The following is a 13,928-nucleotide window of genomic DNA, read 5'->3' as shown; positions in this document are numbered from 1 at the left end:
TGGGGTGGGGTGGTGTCGGAGTGGTTTGTGGTGGTGTCGGAGTGGGGTGGGGTGGTGGCGGAGTGGGGTGGTTGTGGTGGCGGAGTGGGGTGGTGGTGGTGGCGGAGTGGGATTGGGGTGGGGTGGTGGTGATGTTGGAGTGGGGTGGTGGTGGTGGTGGAGTGGGGTGGTGGTGGTGTTGGAGTGGGGTGGTGGTGGTGTTGGAGTGGGGTGGTGGTGGAGTGGGGTGGTGGTGGGGTGGTGGTGGGGTTGCAGTGGGGTGGTGGTGGTGTTGGAGTGGGGTGGTGGTGGTGGAGTGGGGTGGTGGTGGTGTTCGAGTGGGGTGGTGGTGGAGGTGGTGGAGTGGGGCGGTGATGGTGGTGGGGTGGGGCGGTGCAGGCGGTGGAGCTGGGCGGTGCAGGCGGTGGAGCGAGGCGGTGGAGCGGGGCGGAGGTGGCGGTGGAGCGGGGCGGTGGTGGTGGTGGAGGAGTGGGGTGGTGGTGGAGGAGTGGGGTGGTGGTGGTGGTGGAGGAGTGGGGTGGTGGTGGTGGTGGAGGAGTGGGGTGGTGGTGGTGGTGGATCGAGGTGGTGGGGGTTGTGGAGTGGGGTGGTGGAGTAGAGTGGGGTGGTGGAGTTGAGTGGGGTGGGATAGAGTGTGATGGTGGTGTTGGTGGAGTGGGGTGGTGGTGGTGGTGGAGTGGGGTGGTGGTGGTGGTGTTGGAGTGGGGTGGTGGTGGTGGTGGAGTGGTGTGCTGGTGGAGTGGGGTGCTGGTGGAGTGGGGTGCTGGTGGAGTGGGGTGGTGGTGGAGTGGGGTGGTGGTGGAGTGGGGTGGTGGTGGAGTGGGGTGGTGGTGGTGGTGGAGTGGGGTGGTGGTGGTGGTGGAGTGGGGTGGTGGTGGTGTTGGAGTGGGGTGGTGGTGGAATGGGGCTGTGGTGGTGGTGGAGTGGGGCGGTGGTGGCGGTGGAGTGGGGCGGTGGTGCGGTGGAGTGGGGCGGTGGTGGCGGTGGAGTGGGGCGGTGTTGGCGGTGGAGTGGGGCGGTGTTGGCGGTGGAGTGGGGCGGTGGTGGCGGTGGAGAGGGGCGGTGGTGGCGGTGGAGAGGGGCGGTGGTGGCGCTGGAGTGGGGCGGTGGTGGCGCTGGAGTGGGGCGGTGGTGGCGCTGGAGTGGAGCGGTGGTGGCGCTGGAGTGGGGCGGTGTTGGCGCTGGAGTGGGGCGGTGGTGGTGGAGGAGTGGGGCGTTGGTGGTGGAGTGGGGTGGTGGTGATGGTGGAGTGGGGTGGTGGTGATAGTGGAGTGGGGTGGTGGTGGAGTGGGGTGGTGGGGGTGGTGGAGTGCGGTGGTGGTGGTGGAGTGGTGTGGTTATGGTGGTGGAGTGGGGTGGTGGATTAGAGTGGGGTGGTGGAGTTGAGTGGGTTGGGGTAGAGTGTGGTGGTGGTGTTGGTGGAGTGGGGTGGTGGTGGTATTGGAGTGGGGTGGTGGTGGATTGGGGTGCTGGTGGTGGTGGAGTGGGGTGGTGGGGGAGTGGGGTGGTGGTGGTGGAGTGGGGTGGTGGTGGTGGTGGATTGAGGTGGTGAGGGTGGTGGGGGTGGTGGAGTGCGGTGGTGGTGGTGGAATGGTGTGGTTATGGTGGTGGATTAGAGTGGGGTGGTGCAGTTGAGTGGGGTGGGGTAGAGTGTGGTGGTGGTGTTGGTGGAGTGGGGTGGTGGTGGAGTGGGGTGGTGGTGGAGTGGGGTGGTGGTGGAGTGGGGTGGTGGTGGTGTTGGAGTGGGGTGGTGGTGGATTGGTGTGCTGGTGGTGGTGGAGTGGGGTGGTGGTTGTGTTGGAGTGGGGTGGTGGTGGAATGGGGTGGTGGTGGTGGAGTGGTGTGGTGGTGGTGGTGGAGTGGGGTGGTGGTGGTGGTGGAGTGGGGTGGTGGTGGTGGAGTGGGGTGGTGGTGGTGGTGGAGTGGGGTGGTGGTGGTGTTGGAGTGCGTTGGTGGTGGTGGTGGAGTGGGGTGGTGGTGGTGGTGGAGTGGGGTGGTGGTGGAGTGGAGTGCTGGTGGAGTTGAGTGGTGGTGGTGGAGTGGAGTGGTGGAGTGGAGTGGTGGTGGAGTGGGGTGGTGGTGGTGGTGGAGTGGGGTGGCGGTGGTGGTGGAGTGGGGTGGCGGTGGTGGTGGAGTGGGGTGGTGGTGGTGGTGGAGTGGGGTGGTGGTGGTGGTGGAGTGGGGTGGTGGTGGTGGAGTGGGGTGGTGGTGGTGGTGGTGGAGTGGGGTGGTGGCGGAGTGGGGTGGTGGCTTGGTGGCGGAGTGGGGTGGTGGCGGAGTGGGGTGGTGGCGGAGTGGGGTGGTGGCGTGGTGGCGGGGTGGGGTGGTGGCGGAGCGGGTTGGGGTGGTGGCGGAGCGGGTTGGGGTGGTGGCGGAGATGGGTGGTGGTGGTGGAGTGGGGTGGTGGTGGAGTGGGGTGGTGGTGGTGGTGGATTGAGGTGGTGAGGGTGGTGGGGGTGGTGGAGTGCGGTGGTGGTGGTGGAGTGGTGTGGTTATGGTGGTGGAGTGGGGTGGTGGTGATAGTGGAGTGGGGTGGTGGTGGAGTGGGGTGGTGGGGGTGGTGGAGTGCGGTGGTGGTGGTGGAGTGGTGTGGTTATGGTGGTGGAGTGGGGTGGTGGATTAGAGTGGGGTGGTGGAGTTGAGTGGGTTGGGGTAGAGTGTGGTGGTGGTGTTGGTGGAGTGGGGTGGTGGTGGTGTTGGAGTGGGGTGGTGGTGGATTGGGGTGCTGGTGGTGGTGGAGTGGGGTGGTGGGGGAGTGGGGTGGTGGTGGTGGAGTGGGGTGGTGGTGGTGGTGGATTGAGGTGGTGAGGGTGGTGGGGGTGGTGGAGTGCGGTGGTGGTGGTGGAGTGGTGTGGTTATGGTGGTGGATTAGAGTGGGGTGGTGCAGTTGAGTGGGGTGGGGTAGAGTGTGGTGGTGGTGTTGGTGGAGTGGGGTGGTGGTGGAGTGGGGTGGTGGTGGAGTGGGGTGGTGGTGGTGTTGGAGTGGGGTGGTGGTGGATTGGTGTGCTGGTGGTGGTGGAGTGGGGTGGTGGTGGTGGTGGAGTGGGGTGGTGGTGGAATGGGGTGGTGGTGGTGGAGTGGGGTGGTGGTGGTGGTGGAGTGGGGTGGTGGTGGTGGTGGAGTGGGGTGGTGGTGGTGGAGTGGGGTGGTGGTGGTGGTGGAGTGGGGTGGTGGTGGTGTTGGAGTGCGTTGGTGGTGGTGGTGGAGTGGGGTGGTGGTGGTGGTGGAGTGGGGTGGTGGTGGAGTGGAGTGCTGGTGGAGTTGAGTGGTGGCGGTGGAGTGGAGTGGTGGAGTGGAGTGGTGGTGGAGTGGGGTGGCGGTGGTGGTGGAGTGGGGTGGCGGTGGTGGTGGAGTGGGGTGGCGGTTGTGGTGGAGTGGGGTGGTGGTGGTGGTGGAGTGGGGTGGTGGTGGTGGTGGAGTGGGGTGGTGGTGGTGGAGTGGGGTGGTGGTGGTGGAGTGGGGTGGTGGTGGTGGTGGTGGAGTGGGGTGGTGGCGGAGTGGGGTGGTGGCGGAGTGGGGTGGTGGCTTGGTGGCGGAGTGGGGTGGTGGCGGAGTGGGGTGGTGGCGTGGTGGCGGGGTGGGGTGGTGGCGGAGCGGGTTGGGGTGGTGGCGGAGCGGGTTGGGGTGGTGGCGGAGATGGGTGGTGGTGGTGGAGTGGGGTGGTGGTGGAGTGGGGTGGTGGTGGTGGTGGAGTGGGGTAATGGTGGTGCTGGTGGTGATGGAGTGTGGTGGTGGTGGAGTGAGGTGCCTGCGGAGTGGGGTGCTGGCGGAGTGGGGTGCTGGCGGAGTGGGGTGGTGGCGGGGTGGCGTGATAGAGGGGTGGCGGAGTGGGGTGGTGGCGGAGCGGGTTGGGGTGGTGGCGGAGCGGGTTGGGGTGGTGGCGGAGATGGGTGGGGTGGGGTGGTGGTGGAGTGGGGCGGTGGTGGTGGAGTGGGGCGGTGATGGTGGTGGAGTGGGGCGGTGATGGTGGTGGGGTGGGGCGGTGCAGGCGGTGGAGCTGGGCGGTGCAGGCGGTGGAGCGAGGCGGTGGAGCGGGGCGGTGGTGGCGGTGGAGCGGGGCGGTGGTGGTGGTGGAGGAGTGGGGTGGTGGTGGTGGTGGAGGAGTGGGGTGGTGGTTGTGGTGGAGGAGTGGGGTGGTGGTGGTGGTGGATAGAGGTGGTGGGGGTGGTGGAGTGGGGTGGTGGTGGTGGTGGAGTGGGGTGGTGGTGGAGTGGGGTGGTGGTGGTGGTGGAGTGGGGTGGTGGTGGTGGTGGAGTGGGGTGGTGGTGGAGCTGGGCGGTGCAGGCGGTGGAGCGAGGCGGTGGAGCGGGGCGGTGGTGGCGGTGGAGCGGGGCGGTGGTGGTGGTGGAGGAGTGGGGTGGTGGTGGTGGTGGAGGAGTGGGGTGGTGGTAGTGGTGGAGGAGTGGGGTGGTGGTGGTGGTGTATAGAGGTGGTGGGGGTGGTGGAGTGGGGTGGTGGAGTAGAGTGGGGTGGTGGAGTTGAGTGGGGTGGGATAGAGTGTGATGGTGATGTTGGTGGAGTGGGGTGGTGGTGGAGTGGGGTGGTGGTGGTGGTGGAGTGAGGTGGTGGTGTTGGTGGTGGCGTTGGAGTGGGGTGGTGGTGATGGTGGAGTGGGGTGCTGGTGGAGTGGGGTGCTGGTGGAGTGGGGTGGTGGTGGAGTGGGGTGGTGGTGCTGGTGGAGTGGGGTGGTGATGGTGGTGGAGTGGGGTGGTGGTGGTGTTGGAGTGGGGTGGTGGTGGTGTTGGAGTGGGGTGGTGGTGGTGGTGGAGTGAGGTGGTGGTGGTGGTGGAGGAGTGGGGTGGTGGTAGTGGTGGAGGAGTGGGGTGGTGGTGGTGGTGTATAGAGGTGGTGGGGGTGGTGGAGTGGGGTGGTGGAGTTGAGTGGGGTGGGATAGAGTGTGATGGTGGTGTTGGTGGAGTGGGGTGGTGGTGGTGGTGTAGTGGGGTGCTGGTGGAGTGGGGTGGTGGTGGAGTGGGGTGGTGGTGGTGGTGGAGTGGGGTGGTGGTGGTGTTGGAGTGGGGTGGTGGTGGAATGGGGCGGTGGTGGTGGTGGTGGTGTTGGAGTGGGGTGGTGGTGCTGTTGGAGTGGGGTGCTGTTGGAGTGGGGTGCTGTTGGAGTGGGGTGCTGTTGGAGTGGGGTGGTGGTGGAGTGGGGTGGTGGTGGAGTGGGGTGGTGGTGGAGTGGGGTGGTGGTGGAGTGGGGTGGTGGTGGTGGTGGAGTGGGGTGGTGGTGGTAGTGGAGTGGGGTGGTGGTGGTGTTGGAGTGGGGTGGTGGTGGAATGGGGCTGTGGTGGCGGCGGAGTGGGGCGGTGGTGGCGGTGGAGTGGGGCGGTGGTGGCGGTGGAGTGGGGCGGTGGTGGCGGTGGAGTGGGGCGGTGTTGGCGGTGTAGTGGGGTGCTGGTGGAGTGGGGTGGTGGTGGAGTGGGGTGGTGGTGGTGGTGGTGTGGGGTGGTGGTGGTGGTGGAGTGGGGTGGTGGTGGTGTTGGAGTGGGGTGGTGGTGGAATGGGGCGGTGGTGGAATGGGGCGGTGGTGTTGGAGTGGGGTGGTGGTGCTGGTGGAGTGGGGTGGTGGTGGAGTGGGGTGGTGGTGGTGGTGGAGTGGGGTGCTGGTGGTGGTGGAGTGGGGTGGTGGTGGTGTTGGAGTGGGGTGGTGGTGGAATGGGGCTGTGGTGGCGGTGGAGTGGGGCGGTGGTGGCGGTGGAGTGGGGCGGTGGTGGCGGTGGAGTGGGGCGGTGGAGTGGGGCGGTGGTGGCGGTGGAGTGGGGCGGTGGTGGCGGTGGAGTGGGGCGGTGGTGGCGGTGGAGTGGGGCGGTGTTGGCGGTGGAGTGGGGCGGTGTTGGCGGTGGAGTGGGGCGGTGTTGGCGTTGGAGTGGGGCGGTGTTGGCGTTGGAGTGGGGCGGTGTTGGCGTTGGAGTGGGGCGGTGGTGGCGGTGGAGTGGGGCGGTGGTGGCGGTGGAGAGGGGCGGTGGTGTCGCTGGAGTGGGGCGGTGGTGGCGCTGGAGTGGGGCGGTGGTGGCGCTGGAGTGGGGCGGTGGTGGCGCTGGAGTGGGGCGGTGTTGGCGCTGGAGTGGGGCGGTGGTGGTGGAGGAGTGGGGCGTTGGTGGTGGAGTGGGGCGTTGGTGGTGGAGTGGGGTGGTGGTGGTGTTGGAGTGGGGTGGTGGTGGTGTTGGAGTGGGGTGGTGGTGGTAGTGGAGTGGGGTGGTGGTGGAGTGGGGTGGTGGTGGTGGTGGATTGAGGTGGTGGGGGTGGTGGAGTGCGGTGGTGGTGGTGGAGTGGTGTGGTTATGGTGGTGGAGTGGGGTGGTGGATTAGAGTGGGGTGGTGGAGTTGAGTGGGTTGGGGTAGAGTGTGGTGGTGGTGTTGGTGGAGTGGGGAGGTGGTGGTGTTGGAGTGGGGTGGTGGTGGATTGGGGTGCTGGTGGTGGTGGAGTGGGGTGGTGGGGGAGTGGGGTGGTGGTGGTGGAGTGGGGTGGTGGTGGTGGTGGATTGAGGTGGTGGGGGTGGTGGGGGTGGTGGAGTGCGGTGGTGGTGGTGGAGTGGTGTGGTTATGGTGGTGGATTAGAATGGGGTGGTGCAGTTGAGTGGGGTGGGGTAGAGTGTGGTGGTGGTGTTGGTGGAGTGGGGTGGTAGTGGAGTGGGGTGTTGGTGGAGTGGGGTGGTGGTGGTGTTGGAGTGGGGTGGTGGTGGATTGTTGTGCTGGTGGTGGTGGAGTGGGGTGGTGGTGGTGGTGGAGTGGGGTGGTGGTGGTGGTGGAGTGGGGTGGTGGTGGTGTTGGAGTGGGGTGGTGGTGGTGTTGGAGTGGGGTGGTGGTGGAATGGGGTGGTGGTGGTGGAGTGGGGTGGTGGTGGTGGTGGAGTGGGGTGGTGGTGGTGGTGGAGTGGGGTGGTGGTGGTGGAGTGGGGTGGTGGTGGTGGAGTGGGGTGGTGGTGGTGGTGGAGTGGGGTGGTGGTGGTGTTGGAGTGCGGTGGTGGTGGTGGTGGAGTGGGGTGGTGGTGGTGGTGGTGGAGTGGGGTGGTGGTGGTGGTGGTGGAGTGGGGTGGTGGTGGTGGTGGAGTGGGGTGGTGGTGGAGTGGAGTGCTGGTGGAGTGGGGTGGTGGTGGTGGAGTGGAGTGGTGGTGGTGGAGTGGAGTGGTGGTGGTGGAGTGGAGTGGTGGTGGAGTGGGGTGGTGGTGGTGGTGGAGTGGGGTGGTGGTGGTGGTGGAGTGGGGTGGTGGTGGAGTGGGTGGTGGTGGTGGTGGAGTGGGGTGGTGGTGGTGGAGTGGGGTGGTGGTGGTGGTGGTGGAGTGGGGTGGTGGCGGAGTGGGGTGGTGGCGGGGTGGCGTGGTGGCTTGGTGGCGGAGTGGGGTGGTGGCGGAGTGGGGTGGTGGCGTGGTGGCGGGGTGGGGTGGTGGCGGAGCGGGTTGGGGTGGTGGCGGAGCGGGTTGGGGTGGTGGCGGAGATGTGTGGGGTGGTCGCGGAGATGGGTGGTGGTGGTGGAGTGGGGTGGTGGTGGAGTGGGGTCGTGGTGGTGGTGGAGTGGGGTAATGGTGGTGCTGGTGGTGATGGAGTGTGGTGGTGGTGGAGTGAGGTGCTGGCGGAGTGGGGTGGTGGCGGGGTGGCGTGATAGCGGGGTGGCGGAGTGGGGTGGTGGCGGAGTGGGTTGGGGTGGTGGCGGAGCGGGTTGGGGTGGTGGCGGAGATGGGTGGGGTGGGGTGGTGGCGGGGTGGGGTGGTGGTGGCGGTGTGGGGTGGGGTGGTGGCGGGGTGGGGTGGTGGTGGAGTGGGGCGGTGGTGGTGGTGGTGGAGTGGGGCGGTGATGGTGGTGGGGTGGGGCGGTGCAGGCGGTGGAGCTGGGCGGTGCAGGCGGTGGAGCGAGGCGCTGGAGCGAGGCGGTGGTTGCGGTGGAGCGGGGCGGTGGTGGTGGTGGAGGAGTGGGGTGGTGGTGGTGGTGGAGGAGTGGGGTGGTGGTAGTGGTGGAGGAGTGGGGTGGTGGTGGTGGTGGATAGAGGTGGTGGGGGTGGTGGAGTGGGGTGGTGGAGTAGAGTGGGGTGGTGGAGTTGAGTGGGGTGGGATAGAGTGTGATGGTGGTGTTGGTGGAGTGGGGTGGTGGTGGTGGTGGAGTGAGGTGGTGGTGGTGGTGGTGGCGTTGGAGTGGGGTGGTGGTGGTGGTGGAGTGGGGTGCTGGTGGAGTGGGGTGCTGGTGGAGTGGGGTGCTGGTGGAGTGGGGTGCTGGTGGAGTGGGGTGCTGGTGGAGTGGGGTGCTGGTGGAGTGGGGTGGTGGTGGTGGAGTGGGGTGGTGGTGTTGGAGTGGGGTGGTGGTGGAATGGGGCGGTGGTGGCGGTGGAGTGGGGCGGTGGTGGCGGTGGAGTGGGGCGGTGGTCGCGGTGGAGTGGGGCGGTGGTGGCGGTGGAGTGGGGCGGTGGTGGCGGTGGAGTGGGGCGGTGGTGGCGGAGCGGGTTGGGGTGGTGGCGGAGATGGGTGGGGTGGGGTGGTGGCGGTGTGGGGTGGTGGCGGTGTGGGGTGGGGTGGTGGCGGTGTGGGGTGGGGTGGTGGCGGGGTGGGGTGGTGGCGGAGTGGGGTGGGGTGGTGGCGGAGTGGGGTGGGGTGGTGGCGGAGTGAGGTGGGGTGGTGACGGAGTGGGGAGGTGGTGGTGGCGGAGTGGGGAGGTGGTGGTGGCGGAGTGGGGTGGTGCTCGTGGAGTGGGGTGGGGTAGTGGTGGAGTGGGTTGCTGGTGGAGGAGTGGGGAGGTGGTGGAGGAGTGGGGAGGTGGTGGAGGAGTGGGGTGGTGGTGGTGGAGTGGGGTGGTGGTGGTGGAGTGGGGCGGTGTTGGCGCTGGAGTGGGGCGGTGGTGGTGGTGGAGTGGGGCGGTGTTGGCGCTGAAGTGGGGCGGTGTTGGCGCTGGAGTGGGGCGGTGCTGGCGATGGAGTGGGGCGGTGCTGGCGATGGAGTGGGGCGGTGCTGGCGATGGAGTGGGGCGGTGTTGGCGCTGGAGTGGTGCGGTGTTGGCGCTGGAGTGGGGCGGTGTTGGCGCTGGAGTGGGGCGGTGTTGGCGCTGGAGTGGGGCGGTGTTGGCGCTGGAGTGGGGCGGTGTTGGTGCTGGAGTGGGGCGGTGTTGGCGCTGGAGTGGGGCGGTGTTGGCCTTGGAGTGGGGCGGTGTTGGCGGTGGAGTGGGGCGGTGTTGGCGGTGGAGTGGGGCGCTGTTGGCGGTGGAGTGGGGCGGTGTTGGCGGTGGAGTGGGGCGGTGGTGGCGGTGCAGTGGGGCGGTGTTGGCGGTGGAGTGGGGCGGTGTTGGCGGTGGAGTGGGGCGGTGTTGGCGGTGGAGTGGGGCGGTGGTGGCGGTGGAGTGGGGCGATGGTGGCGGTGGTGGAGGGGGGTGGTGGTGGTGGAAGAGTGGGGTGGTGGTGGTGGAGGAGTGTGGTGGTGGTAGTGGTGGAGGAGTGGGGTGGTGGTGGTGGTGGATAGAGGTGGTGGGGGTGGTGGAGTGGGGTGGTGGAGTAGAGTGGGGTGGTGGAGTTGAGTGGGGTGGGATAGAGTGTGATGGTGGTGTTGGTGGAGTGGGGTGGTGGTGGTGGTGGAGTGAGGTGGTGGTGGTGGCGTTGGAGTGGGGTGGTGGTGGTGGTGGAGTGGGGTGCTGGTGGAGTGGGGTGCTGGTGGAGTGGGGTGGTGGTGGAGTGGGGTGGTGGTGGAGTGGGGTGGTGGTGGTGGTGGAGTGGGGTGGTGGTGGTGGTGGAGTGGGGTGGTGGTGGTGTTGGAGTGGGGTGGTGGTGGAATGGGGCGGTGGTGGTGGTGGTGGTGTTGGAGTGGGGTGGTGGTGGAGTGGGGTGCTGGTGGAGTGGGGTGGTGGTGGAGTGGGGTGGTGGTGGAGTGGGGTGGTGGTGGAGTGGGGTGGTGGTGGTGGTGGAGTGGGGTGGTGGTGGTGGTGGAGTGGGGTGGTGGTGGTGTTGGAGTGGGGTGGTGGTGGAGTGGGGCGGTGGTGGCGGTGGAGTGGGGCGGTGGTGGCGGTGGAGTGGGGCGGTGGTGGCGGTGGAGTGGGGCGGTGGTGGCGGTGGAGTGGGGTGGTGGTGGTGGTGGAGTGGGGTGTTGGTGGTGTTGGAGTGGGGTGGTGGTGGAATGGGGCGGTGGTGGTGGTGGTGGTGTTGGAGTGGGGTGGTGGTGGTGGTGGAGTGGGGTGCTGGTGGAGTGGGGTGGTGGTGGAGTGGGGGGGTGGTGGTGCTGGTGGAGTGGGGTGGTGGTGGTGGTGGAGTGGGGTGGTGGTGGTGCTGGAGTGGGGCGGTGGTGGCGCTGGAGTGGGGCGGTGGTGGCGCTGGAGTGGGGCGGTGTTGGCGCTGGAGTGGGGCGGTGGTGGAGGAGTGGGGCGTTGGTGGTGGAGTGGGGTGGTGGTGGTGGTGGAGTGGGGTGGTGGTGGTAGTGGAGTGGGGTGGTGGTGGAGTGGGGTGGTGGTGGTGGAGTGGGGTGGTGGTGGTGGTGGATTGAGTTGTTGGGGGTGCTGGAGTGCGGTGGTGGTGGTGGAGTGGTGTGGTTATGGTGGTGGAGTGGGGTGGTGGATTAGAGTGGGGTGGTGGAGTTGAGTGGGTTGGGGTAGAGTGTGGTGGTGGTGTTGGTGGAGTGGGGTGGTGGTGGAGTGGGGTGGTGGTGGAGTGGGGTGGTGGTGGAGTGGGGTGGTGGTGGAGTGGGGTGGTGGTGGAGTGGGGTGGTGGTGGAGTGGGGTGGTGGTGGTGGTGGAGTGGGGTGGTGGTGGTGTTGGAGTGGGGTGGTGGTGGTGTTGGAGTGGGGTGGTGGTGGAATGGGGCGGTGGTGGCGGTGGAGTGGGGCGGTGGTGGCGGTGGAGTGGGGCGGTGGTGGCGGTGGAGTGGGGTGGTGGTGGTGGTGGAGTGGGGTGTTGGTGGTGTTGGAGTGGGGTGGTGGTGGAATGGGGCGGTGGTGGTGGTGGTGGTGTTGGAGTGGGGTGGTGGTGGTGGTGGAGTGGGGTGCTGGTGGAGTGGGGTGGTGGTGGAGTGGGGGGGTGGTGGTGCTGGTGGAGTGGGGTGGTGGTGGTGGTGGAGTGGGGTGGTGATGGTGCTGGAGTGGGGCGGTGGTGGCGCTGGAGTGGGGCGGTGTTGGCGCTGGAGTGGGGCGGTGTTGGCGCTGGAGTGGGGCGGTGGTGGAGGAGTGGGGCGTTGGTGGTGGAGTGGGGTGGTGGTGGTGGTGGAGTGGGGTGGTGGTGGTAGTGGAGTGGGGTGGTGGTGGAGTGGGGTGGTGGTGGTGGAGTGGGGTGGTGGTGGTGGTGGATTGAGGTGGTGGGGGTGGTGGAGTGCGGTGGTGGTGGTGGAGTGGTGTGGTTATGGTGGTGGAGTGGGGTGGTGGATTAGAGTGGGGTGGTGGAGTTGAGTGGGTTGGGGTAGAGTGTGGTGGTGGTGTTGGTGGAGTGGGGTGGTGGTGGTGTTGGAGTGGGGTGGTGGTGGATTGGGGTGCTGGTAGTGGTGGAGTGGGGTGGTGGGGGAGTGGGGTGGTGGTGGTGGAGTGGGGTGGTGGTGGTGGTGGATTGAGGTGGTGGGGGTGGTGGGGGTGGTGGAGTGAGGTGGTGGTGGTGGAGTGGTGTGGTTATGGTGGTGGATCAGAGTGGGGTGGTGCAGTTGAGTGGGGTGGGGTAGAGTGTGGTGGTGGTGTTGGTGGAGTGGGGTGGTGGTGGAGTGGGGTGGTGGTGGAGTGGGGTGGTGGTGGAATGGGGCTGTGGTGGCGGTGGAGTGGGGCGGTGGTGGCGGTGGAGTGGGGCGGTGGTGGCGGTGGAGTGGGGCGGTGGTGGCGGTGGAGTGGGGCGGTGGTGGCGGTGGAGTGGGGCGGTGGTGGCGGTGGAGTGGGGCGGTGGTGGCGGTGGAGTGGGGCGGTGGTGGCGGTGGAGTGGGGCGGTGTTGGCGGTGGAGTGGGGCGGTGTTGTCGTTGGAGTGGGGCGGTGGTGGCGGTGGAGTGGGGCGGTGGTGGCGGTGGAGAGGGGCGGTGGTGGCGGTGGAGAGGGGCGGTGGTGGCGCTGGAGTGGGGCGGTGGTGGCGCTGGAGTGGGGCGGTGGTGGCGCTGGAGTGGGGCGGTGGTGGCGCTGGAGTGGGGCGGTGGTGGCGCTGGAGTGGGGCGGTGGTGGCGCTGGAGTGGGGCGGTGGTGGCGCTGGAGTGGGGCGGTGGTGGTGGAGGAGTGGGGCGGTGGTGGTGGAGGAGTGGGGCGTTGGTGGTGGAGTGGGGTGGTGGTGGTGGTGGAGTGGGGTGGTGGTGGTAGTGGAGTGGGGTGGTGGTGGAGTGGGGTGGTGGTGGTGGTGGATTGAGGTGGTGGGGGTGGTGGAGTGCGGTGGTGGTGGTGGAGTGGTGTGGTTATGGTGGTGGAGTGGGGTGGTGGATTAGAGTGGGGTGGTGGAGTTGAGTGGGTTGGGGTAGAGTGTGGTGGTGGTGTTGGTGGAGTGGGGTGGTGGTGGTGTTGGAGTGGGGTGGTGGTGGATTGGGGTGCTGGTAGTGGTGGAGTGGGGTGGTGGGGGAGTGGGGTGGTGGTGGTGGAGTGGGGTGGTGGTGGTGGTGGATTGAGGTGGAGGGGGTGGTGGGGGTGGTGGAGTGCGGTGGGGGTGGTGGAGTGGTGTGGTTATGGTGGTGGATTAGAGTGGGGTGGTGCAGTTGAGTGGGGTGGGGTAGAGTGTGGTGGTGGTGTTGGTGGAGTGGGGTGGTGGTGGAGTGGGGTGGTGGTGGAGTGGGGTGGTGGTGGAGTGGGGTGGTGGTGGAGTGGGGTGGTGGTGGAGTGGGGTGGTGGTGGTGGTGGAGTGGGGTAATGGTGGTGCTGGTGGTGATGGAGTGTGGTGGTGGTGGAGTGAGTTGCTGGCGGAGTGGGGTGGTGGCGGGGTGGCGTGATAGCGGGGTGGCGGAGTGGGGTGGTGGCGGAGCGGGTTGGGGTGGTGGCGGAGCGGGTTGGGGTGGTGGCGGAGATGGGTGGGGTGGGGTGGTGGCGGAGTGGGGTGGGGTGGTGGTGGCGGAGTGGGGTGGGGTGGTGGCGGGGTGGGGTGGTGGTGGAGTGGGGCGGTGGTGGTGGTGGTGGAGTGGGGCGGTGATGGTGGTGGGGTGGGGCGGTGGTGGTGGAGTGGGGTGGTGGTGGTGGTGGAGTGGGGTGGTGGTGGTAGTGGAGTGGGGTTGTGGTGGAGTGGGGTGGTGGTGGTGGAGTGGGGTGGTGGTGGTGGTGGTGTGGGGTGGTGGTGGTAGTGGAGTGGGGTTGTGGTGGAGTGGGGTGGTGGTGGTGGAGTGGGGTGGTGGTGGTGGTGGAGTGGGGTGGTGGTGGTGTTGGAGTGGGGTGGTGGTGGTGGTGGAGTGAGGTGGTGGTGGTGGTGGAGGAGTGGGCTGGTGGTAGTGGTGGAGGAGTGGGGTGGTGGTGGTGGTGTATAGAGGTGGTGGGGGTGGTGGAGTGGGGTGGTGGAGTAGAGTGGGGTGGTGGAGTTGAGTGGGGTGGGATAGAGTGTGATGGTGGTGTTGGTGGAGTGGGGTGGTGGTGGTGGTGGAGTGAGGTGGTGGTGGTGGTGGTGGCGTTGGAGTGGGGTGGTGGTGGTGGTGGAGTGGGGTGCTGGTGGAGTGGGGTGGTGGTGGAGTGGGGTGGTGGTGGAGTGGGGTGGTGGTGGTGGTGGAGTGGGGTGGTGGTGGTGGTGGAGTGGGGTGGTGGTGGTGTTGGAGTGGGGTGGTGGTGGTGTTGGAGTGGGGTGGTGGTGGAATGGGGCGGTGGTGGTGGTGGTGGTGTTGGAGTGGGGTGGTGGTGGTGGTGGAGTGGGGTGCTGGTGGAGTGGGGTGGTGGTGGAGTGGGGTGGTGGTGGAGTGGGGTGGTGGTGGATTGGGGTGGTGGTGGAGTGGGGTGGTGGTGGTGGTGGAGTGGGGTGGTGGTGGTGGTGGAGTGGGGTGGTGGTGGAATGGGGCTGTGGTGGCGGTGGAGTGGGGCGGTGGTGGCGGTGGAGTGGGGCGGTG

The sequence above is a fragment of the Heterodontus francisci genome, unplaced genomic scaffold (assembly GCF_036365525.1).
Source record: "Heterodontus francisci isolate sHetFra1 unplaced genomic scaffold, sHetFra1.hap1 HAP1_SCAFFOLD_221, whole genome shotgun sequence".
NCBI classification, from domain to species: Eukaryota; Metazoa; Chordata; class Chondrichthyes; order Heterodontiformes; family Heterodontidae; genus Heterodontus; species Heterodontus francisci.
The sequence above is the reverse complement of the archived record's forward strand: the minus strand, read 5'-3'. Positions refer to the sequence as shown.